The sequence below is a fragment of the Volvox carteri genome (assembly GCF_000143455.1).
Source record: "Volvox carteri f. nagariensis unplaced genomic scaffold VOLCAscaffold_4, whole genome shotgun sequence".
Classification (NCBI taxonomy): domain Eukaryota; kingdom Viridiplantae; phylum Chlorophyta; class Chlorophyceae; order Chlamydomonadales; family Volvocaceae; genus Volvox; species Volvox carteri.
Genome location: NW_003307547.1, coordinates 2,218,862 through 2,228,439, shown reverse-complemented (window position 1 = coordinate 2,228,439; position 9,578 = coordinate 2,218,862).

Here is a 9,578-nt window from a genome sequence, read left to right as displayed (position 1 = left end):
GGGCGAGGTACCAGTGCCACCACCTCAACCCGGAGCGGAGAACCGAAGGGCAGCTACAAAGGGCTGTGTATCGTTCCCTCCATCTCCACCTCCATGGCCCCGTCCTCCACCTCCCCTTCCGGGGGGCCCTCCGCAAGACGGGCGCTACCATCTTGTCAGCGTTCGACGACATGCAGCGCCTCCACCATGACTGATCTTAATCCCCTTGGGGCTGGGTTGGGCTCCGCCACTGCCACCGCCACCGCCGCTGCAGATATGGATACAGTTACCATGGCAAGCACGGGTAAACGCGACGTGACTGCAGGGAAGAACAACGGGCGATCTCGGCTATCGCAGCGCGGGTTGCAGCCAATATCAGCAGAGCAACAGACGGCTTCGGAGTGGGGGGCTGACGGAGCGGCTACAGTGGCGTTTGGTGGCACCGTCGGTCTGGCACAGCCGCAGAACCGCCATTACCACGATCGACATGGCAGATTTTCGGCGGGGGGGGGGAGGCCCTTGCCACATGTATCAGGTCATACCGCAGATGCGCAACTGCTTCCGCCGCCGCCGCAGCGGCCACCCTTCCGCCCAGCATCTAAGCATGTCAGGGAGCTCTGTTCGCCTGCACAAGGTGGAAGTGGTGCTGGTGGTGGCGGCGGCGAGGCGGTAGCGGCAGCAGCGCAAATGACCCGCGCGTCGGCTTCTTGTCGCCGTACATCCGCTGAATGGATGTCCGACATGCCGGGCTTTATGCGCCCCACTCAGGCGTCCTTGGCTGCGGCGGCGGCGGCGCTGGAGACTGGCGGTCCGCCCGGTTCTCATGCGGCAGGTGGTGGTGTGCGGGGAGGCGGCGAGCGGGGAAGGCGGAGTGATAAGGCCGGGGCGCGGGACAAGAGGCCGTGCTGGCGGTGAATGTGTTGCGGGATGGGGTTGGCAACGGCATTGGCAAAGGGGTGAGGGTGAGGGTGATGAAAGTATCCCGCCGGTGGAGGATGTCTTCTTGGAGGGGATTGTTGGGTGGCGTGTGTCGTTGAGGGATGTCACATTGCTTGGCTTTAGCTGCAGCTGTGCGTGTGGGGAGGGTGATGGCGGTGCATTGCCGCGTACGCGTGTCGTAACCTCAGGTGCCGGGACCTTGTTCGCAATTTTGACAAGTGCGAACCGTTGATGGCTTCGTCCATTGGGGTTTGGTTCAGTTTGCCGTTGAGTCTGGAATGTTGAGAAGTAGCGCCGTGTTACGAGCAGCTATGTCGCTTTAGGAGGACATGGGACCGGCAACAGCATTACCTATGGAAACGATCCCTGCCGACACATATGTCCCGATATGTGGGTCCTGTTACAGGTGGTGCATCGGAAGTGGTGTTCCATGCAGGTTGTACACCGCGTCGTGCCTAGTGGCACGACAGCCAGCTGCAGCGCTCTTATGGCTGGCTTAAGAGCATCATTGCAGGGGTTTGGGAGGTAGATCAAAGAGGGGGCAGAGTGTGTGCGTGTGTGTACGCGAGTCTCGAAAATGTGACAATTGTTGAATGGACTAGCATTAGCGGTAGTGACAGCTGTAGTAGGGCTGAGTGGCTGGATGCTGTGGTCAGTGGGAAACGGCCTTGTTGGGAAGGGTCAGAAGCTGACGGATGCAACATGTCTTCGCCTTTTACGGCAGGTTGATGTTTTACTAAACGCGTTTGCAGGTGGTTACGGCTGTTGGGGTGGTTATTGTTGTTCTTGCGGACCGGCGCGGGAAGGCCCCGAGGACATGGTTAGGACCTAAGTCGAGGGTGCTCGAGGAAGGGTGTGAATTAAAATCCCAAAGACGTTGTGCGCAGGACGGTTAATCAAGTTTCAAGGTGGCGATGCGGATTTGGAATCTTGTAACGAGAAATTCCCTAATGTACTAAAGCTGGGTGGGTTGACCTAATGACGGAGCCAGCGCAAAGGGAGGGCCAGGAGGGGCCGGGAGGCTTCAGACTGGACAGCACTGTTTCGTATGGTGGCGTCGCGGTGAAGACGGATGTGAGCGAAGGGAATCCTCGGCCGTGTTTCTCAAATTGTGTTGTACGGTGATAGGTAGAACCATCGTCCAATCGCTATGTGCGTGCCCTGGTGGTGGTGGTCACGTAACCATCGCCTATGTGCGCATGTGTGTGTGAACTTATTTGCATACCTATGTTGAAAAGGTAACATCGCAGACACAAGTGTGGTTGTATTTGTGTGTGTAGAGGAAGGGTTCCACTTGGCGACCCGAAACAGCCCGCGTAAAGAGGGCTTGCTCGTTACTTTATTTGTGTCGCTTTAAAAGGCCGTAAATTCGCTGCCAGTCGATACTCTCCGTATGTAGTTGTGCATGCATGCCTGAAAACGAGTGTGGCATTGCATATTGTAGCCCGCTGCCATTTTAGTGAGTGCCCGAGGGTTGGGGACGGTGAAGAGGACGTGGGATGTGCGGAAAAAGGAACACATGGGAGATGGACAGAATGCCAAGCGGCAACCAGCTGAGGTTCTGGCGGTGATGGGGAGGTGTAGAGACTGCAAAATGACACGTTGACATGTTATGCCTCGAAGAACGTCTTGCCGTTTGCGATCTATGTGACGATAACAACGGCGTACCGTTCCCGGCGAAGTGGGTTTTTACTTGGTCAGCTTGCTTCGAGATTCGTAGACGCATGTGTGCTTATCCAACTTATCCAACTGAAAGGTTGCGTGTCGCGGCTGGCCTTATGTAAGCCACCAGTAGTGGTTTTATTTACAAAATGTTGTATCGGGATGTATTCTTTTGTGTATGCGAGCCACAAATGGTTTCTTCACGGCATGGCGTGCCTCGTGTGCTGTTCTGCAAGGTCGGAACGTAGGATTGGGCAAAGACGAGGTCTTTATGTACCTGTCCTTGAAGAAGAGTTCCATTTCCCGCATGCGCATGCTGGATGGAGAATGATAAATGGAGCGTTGCTGCATGTGTGACCAGTCAGACGGCAGGGTGACGTACAGTGTATGGACGTCGTACATCTTCTGACGGGAACACAAGGGCAATCCAACGTGTCACATCGCGAAGCTGCGGGTAGGCGGAGTCTTGGTACGCTTTGGCTCTTAACACCACCTCACTGCTATATTCGTTTGGGTTGAGCGTCCCGCTTGCCTGCCTGTCTGTTAATGAAAGCAAGATTTTTCTTGTGTGAGATATAGACACAAGAGACAGACAGGGTGGCGGCGACATGGTTACCTGGACGTTTTTGAATTTGTGGTACTCCCTTGTGTTTATGTGCGTGGCCTTTGTGTGTTTGAGGCCTTTATTATCTGATAGTTATTCCACTCCATGCGGAAAACCAGTCCGAAGTTGTTTCTGATTTTGGTTGCAGATCCATTGCCAATGTGGTCGAGTAGAGTAGTCATCTTGACGGATGTCGTAGTTGATGGGTGTTAGTCTGTGGGCGGCTCGTCCAGAGAAAGGACGAGCACTGGGGGCCCTGACCGGGCCGAAACGCAGCGGCAGGGGCGGGCGCGCGGCTGGGTCCATCTGTTGTGTTGTAACAGCTGTTGGATACATCCACGCTCGGTGATCAGGTCCCAAAGCACCAACAGCTAGAAACTTATGTGTATAAGATCGACATCCCTCAAGTACATATTACATGTCTACATTCACTTCAAGAACCTAGTAACAACGCGTCTTCGGCAAGACGAGAGTATCACCACTGTTGTGCGGCACTGCGTTACTGCTTAACCAGACGATAACCAAAAGCATCTGGCACGCAATACCCATGCATACCTTGTCGCACAATGCAACAATTCAATCTTTAGACGGTTGAGACCTCTTCGCAAACCGCGTGCTTTCTTCTCGGGCGTAAAATCCCGATTGTCATTAGAGCCACATTCAATACATTCCGGCTGTCACACAGCCTCTAAGTTCAATTCAAATACAAACTAACCCGGTCGGAACCCGAACCGGCGCTCATAAGTTGTAATACAGAGAGTGCGGGATGCAAGCGGGCGCAAAAGGAGGGGGCAGCCCGGAGCGCAAGGAGGCAGCATCGAGAGGGGGGGAGTACCAAGGCACACAATTGCCACCGTACGGAGCAGTATGTGGTCAAAGCTCAGCCAATGATCCTCCTCCCTGGAATACCTCTAGAAGTCGCATCAAACTTTCTGATGTAGTTATGTTTGTTTGTCTGTAAGCACTGTGCGCATGAGAGGCAACGATTTGGGCACAATGCCATGCGCCTACAGTGCACGCATGAAGGGGGGACAGTATACACAAAATGCAAACACACACATGCACGCACGCACGCACGCATAAACACACGCAGCAGCCGCATGGCTCCACCGCAAGCAAACGGCATTCGGTGTGCCTTATTAACAGAAGGAACATCGGTACATCAACACATCACACGTGCGTATAGTAGTAACACGACACGCAATCGCAACGCCACAGAATCCTCAGCGGTGAAGTAGGGCGCGCGCGACTTCGCAAGTCATGCAGCACAGCAACAACGTAATCACCATTAACATCAGCATCAGCATGGCGCATCATGGAGGCTATTGACCTCGCGCTCGGAAACCAAGGCGGGTTAATTCCATGAAAAGCCGTACGACACCAGTACGATAAGCTTCGGAGTGCCGTTTATAAGCAAAGCAGCGCTAGAACAAGCCACGAGGCAAAGCAAAGCAAACCAGCGCAAGAACGGTCAGAGAGGGTGGTGGACACGCAGACCGGAACAACCGCAGGCGGCATGATAGGGCCTCCCTCCCTCCTCCTAACGGCAAAGGGACAGGTAAGCGGAATTTGAGCGAGGGTTCGGTTCTCACGTGTGTGGTGGTCACTGGCAGGGATCGTAAGCCCGGCCGGGCCGGGGCGCTCGTACGGTAAAAAACATCGTACGAAAAGGCAGCATGCAGATTGTCTGTGAGGGGCAACGCACTACACACGCGCGGCAATGGCAGCAGCCCCACTCCATCGTGCCCACCTCTAATAGGCCATTCGTCAAGCCAATCCCATCCAATCCCATCCAGAGACGAACAACTACCCGGGATCAATTTGCATCCCACCTAACCGCAGACGGACAGCGCATGAGAGGAGATACCACAACCACGTGACCGTTAAAGCCCCCTTCTTCTAAATCCACCTCGTACTTGGTGCTAATAATAGACACGTTGGGTAACCCATCCAACCCCAATGTCCCACTTTTACTGTCACTATCTCTCTCCTTTGTCTTCAAAAGCTACGGCCGCTTAGCAGCAGCACACACTGCAGGATGACTCGGACGGTGCTCAGCCACCTCCTCCTCCCAGAGCTATGTATGTAGGGATATTTCCTGCCTTATGAATGAAATCTGCCAAAAATCTCCAACTGGCGCCTTGCCTTGACATTTGCCAAGCGGCCTCTGTGTTAGGAGTTGCCCCCAGGTGCTTCTCCCGCCTCTCTTCTGTTCCATTCCTCACCGACTTGATGTATCTGACGGAGAACACGGTAATCCATTTTCATCAAGAACCCCGAAACTAATAATATCCTTCACGACCTCCACATTGCATCACTTCAAGTCACATATATCATTTCATTCAGCGCGACAAGACCTCGTCCGGCCTCTTCTCCTCGTCCTCCACCCCCATGAGGCAATGAGAGTTGCCTAGTCGTCCCCAGCCTGGCGTCTGCGGGGCTGCGGCAGCTCCCGTCCAACGGTGAAATCCAAATCCTCCAACTCTTCGACCTCAAACTCAGCTCGAGGCTGCGCAGGCCGACTGGATGCCGTCGCCGTTTGTGGCGGTGCGATGCCGCCGGCACCAGAACCGGCTTCACCACTACCTGGCCGAGCACGCCTGCTTGGCGAGGTGGTGAACAGCGGTGGCGGCGGCACGATAGGGCCCAACGCGGGGCCCAGGAAGGGGCCCGGCGGCGATAGCATGGAGGACCCGGACTGGGGTGGCGGCATCGGCGGACGCTGCCGCCCGGCGGCCCGCGGCCGGCTTGGCGACCCGGCTCGCTGTTGTGGAGATGCTGCCGCCGGATCCGCCGCAGCCGCCGGTTGAGGTCGCTTGAACGACTGACCCATGGTCACATTGCCGGCGGCACCCATCGTCGCTGCACGGCCCAGGCTGGTCGTCGGCAAATCTGCCAGACCGATGGCTGCGCTTTCCTCGCTGGCGTCGCTGCCACGCCGCGCGGGTGCACCGGAGGAGGCGGCAGGCTGTTGTTGCGGTCGGGTGCTGGGCTGACGGCCCGCCAGCGTCATCCGCTCGTCTGTCGAGATCAAGCCCGTACGCATCCGCTCCATGAGCTGGTCCACGTAGGCCTTATTGGCGGCCTCCTCCTGCTGACGTCGCTCCAGCGCCGCTGTCGCCAGCTGTACGGCGTTACTCGGGTCGGTGCCCGGCGCCGGCGGCGGCAGGCCAAACTGTTCACCGGGCCGCTGCTGCGCTGCGGCGCGGCCGCGGCTGACGGCGCGGCTGGTGCGGCTGGGGCTCGCCGCACGGCTGGTGGCACGGCTTGCGCCGCGGCTGGGGCTGGCAGCACCTGCCATCCGGCGCGCCGCCACCGCAGCCTGCGCCGCCGCCAGCAACTCCTGCTGCCTCGCCAGCTGCGTCTGACGGCGCTCCAAATCGGGAGGCAGCTGAACCCGACGGCTGGGGCTCTGGCGGATTCCGGACGGCTGACCCGATGGCTGCGGGAGCAGCGCCTGATTGATGACTTGCAGCGCCGCCTCCGGCGTCAGCACCTGCGGCGGCGGCACCGCAGCCGCAGCCGCGGCGGCAGCCCGCTCCGCATTCGTGCCTGGTGTGCCCGGCGGCGCGATGCTGGCATTCCGTGACAGCCCCCGACGCCGAATCGGCGCTGGTACACCTGATGGAGGTGGTGGCAACCCAGTCAAGATGCTGGCGAGGCTCGACATGCGCGCCGGCCGCGCCGGCGACGGCGGCTCCGTACCCGTCAGCGGCTCGGAGAACGCCGCCGGCTCGCGCGAGGGCGGGGGCACGTAAACGGAGCTGCGGCCCACTGGTGGAGGCGGCGGCGGCGGCGGCGCCACCGTCTGGCTGGGACCGGCAGCGGCGGCGCCGCGGGGTAAATCCTCGTCCTCGTCGTACTCCTCCTCTGGTGTGACAGCCTCGGAAAAGGCGATGCGGCTGGGCTGACGCATTGGAACGCGGCCGCTGCGCGGCGAGCCCGCCTCCCCTTCTTCTCCCGCCAGCTCGCTCGCCTGCAGCAACACCAACAGCAGGAGCACCACCACGAGGAACAGAGAACCGTTGTAGCGCAACCAGCAGTCATGAAGAACTGCTTACTTGCGTACTCAGGGCAGACATCTGAAGCTGCTTTGTGTGCTTAAATTTGACAAGTTTGGTTCAACACTACCTTGGTGGCCTCAACAAGTTGAGGGTCCAATCTGAATCTCAATTTGCAGATAATAAGATAGATTGGGATAAGAACTATTTGAAAGACACTCAACCTGTCAAATTAAAATGTCCTGACGATCCATCACGACATGTTTCATCGTCAGCTATGTATAATTTGGTATGAAGTCATTAGTCACAGAGTCATACGGACAACATGACACAACTGCTCTGCCCCGCTAACGACTCGACAGTCCCTCCCCCGCTTTGGAAGCTCAGTCCCGTCCCTTCTCCTTTTTTACCTCGGGCACGACTGTCTCCGTCTCCGGCAGGCGCAGGATCTCCACGCCGTACTCGTCGCGTCGTACAGTTCCATCGAGGTCGCTTCCTCGCGGCGCCGGCGGCAGGTTGCGGTTCGCGCCCGGCTCCTCCATCGCCTCCCGAGCCGGTGCGGCGTCCAGGTCCGGGTTCGGTCGGGGGTCCACCAGCGCGGTGCCCGGGCGGCTGCTGCCCGATGACGGCTCCGGAGAGAGCCGTACAATGGCTTCCGCCGGCAGCAGCGGACTGGAGACCCGGGAGGTGCTGCCGGTGCGCGCGGGAGCTCCCGAGCGGCGGTGAGCCCCCTCCTGAGGTGGTGGTGAGGGAGGGAGGAGGTTGAGAGATGCGGATGAGGAAGTAGCAGTACCGAGGGGACGTTCGGAAGGGTTTAGGCTCCTCTATACGACATCCTAACAGCAACAGGACACCAAAACCATCGCCAACAGCAGCAGCGACCATTGCTGTGCAGATGGCGCCAAGCCAATGTGCACAACTGAACAGCACAACGACTGGCCGGGGAAGCGGCATCATGGATGGCGGCCGACCTCCAAAAAGACCTCGTAACGCAGGCGTTTAAACTCATGCCCCTAGACAAGATCTACAAGTTCCGCACCAGTGCGGAGGGTCCCGTTAATGCCGGCAGCAGCCAGCCTCTGAGGGGGCCATGGACAATTGTACACCCGTATACACCATCCCATCGGCTATATACCAATATACATCAATTGCTAAATTGCGTTACTGATATACGATTGATTGCAACCACCATTTAGAGCTCCAAGGCTTACCGGTGGAGTGAGCAGTCGCATTGCCGGCTCCGAAACCTGGCTGGCGCCGCTGCTCGGGCGGGTTGGGGTCAGGGATTGCCGCAACGGCGATGCCATTGAGCTAAGGGTGAGGCTCGGGTTGCGGGGAGTTCCTGCCGCTGTGGGAGGCAGGGGCGGCAGCGCACCGCCGGGGGGCGGCGCCGGTAAGCCCTCCTCCTCCGCCAGCGCCTCCCTCTGCGCCTGGTCCGCCTCCTGGTCGGCAAACGCGGCTGCGAGGGAAGACGGAATCGCAGGGTTTTGGAAACTTAATTCCAAAATATTTTCTAGGTCCCGGATTTCAAGCAGAGATTGCACCAAGCAAATGCCACCCAACACGCAGATCCTGCTCGAGCGCAATGCAGATAGGATCTTAACAGTCCTCACCAAGTAGTAGTATCCTACCGTTGTTTCTGTAGCTTAGCCTACTTACACAGGTAGGTAGGTAGGTAGGTGGGGAGGTAGGTAGGAAGGTAGGTAGGTAGGTAGGTAGTAATAGTGGGATGTCTCAAAGCAACTTCCTCCTATGCTTTGCTTTTCAAGGATACTGCAGGAATCTAGGGGAACCTTGTAAAATATTGTTTTCTGGGAGGTAGCCCCTTCTAGGGTGCCCTTCAGCTGCTGCGACCTCTTTAACGCTACTGCTCTCACCTGCCGCTTGCGCCGCCGCGTCTCCAACCGGTAGTTCCGGCGTCCCCTTTGGCGTCTTGGCATGTACGACCAGCGTAACTGGCTCTGGCTCGCGCGCCACCTCCCTGACTTCGTCCACTGGCAGCGGCGGCGGTCGAAACACCAACTTGGTTGGGCTCGCCGGCGCCTCCTCAGCCATCGGGGGCAGCGGCAGCGGTACGGAGGTTGCTTCCGTAGGAGCCGGCGCAAGTGGGCCCTCCAGCGGCGGCAGCGGCGACATGCCTTGGATCGGCGGAAGCCGTGCAGCCGAGCCCGATGGCGACCGCGCCGGCGGCAGTAGCGGACCTGGTGACTGCAGCGCCGGCACCTTACGCGGACTGTTGCTGTAGTGATCGGCGCCGCGAAGCACAGGATGCGGCGGCAGCGGCAACATATCCTCAGGCTCCTCCGGGCCCCGGACACGCAACGAACCGAAACGAGAGCCGGAGCCCATGGTGCCAGCGGCAGCGGCTCCGCCGCTGCCGCCACCGCCACCTG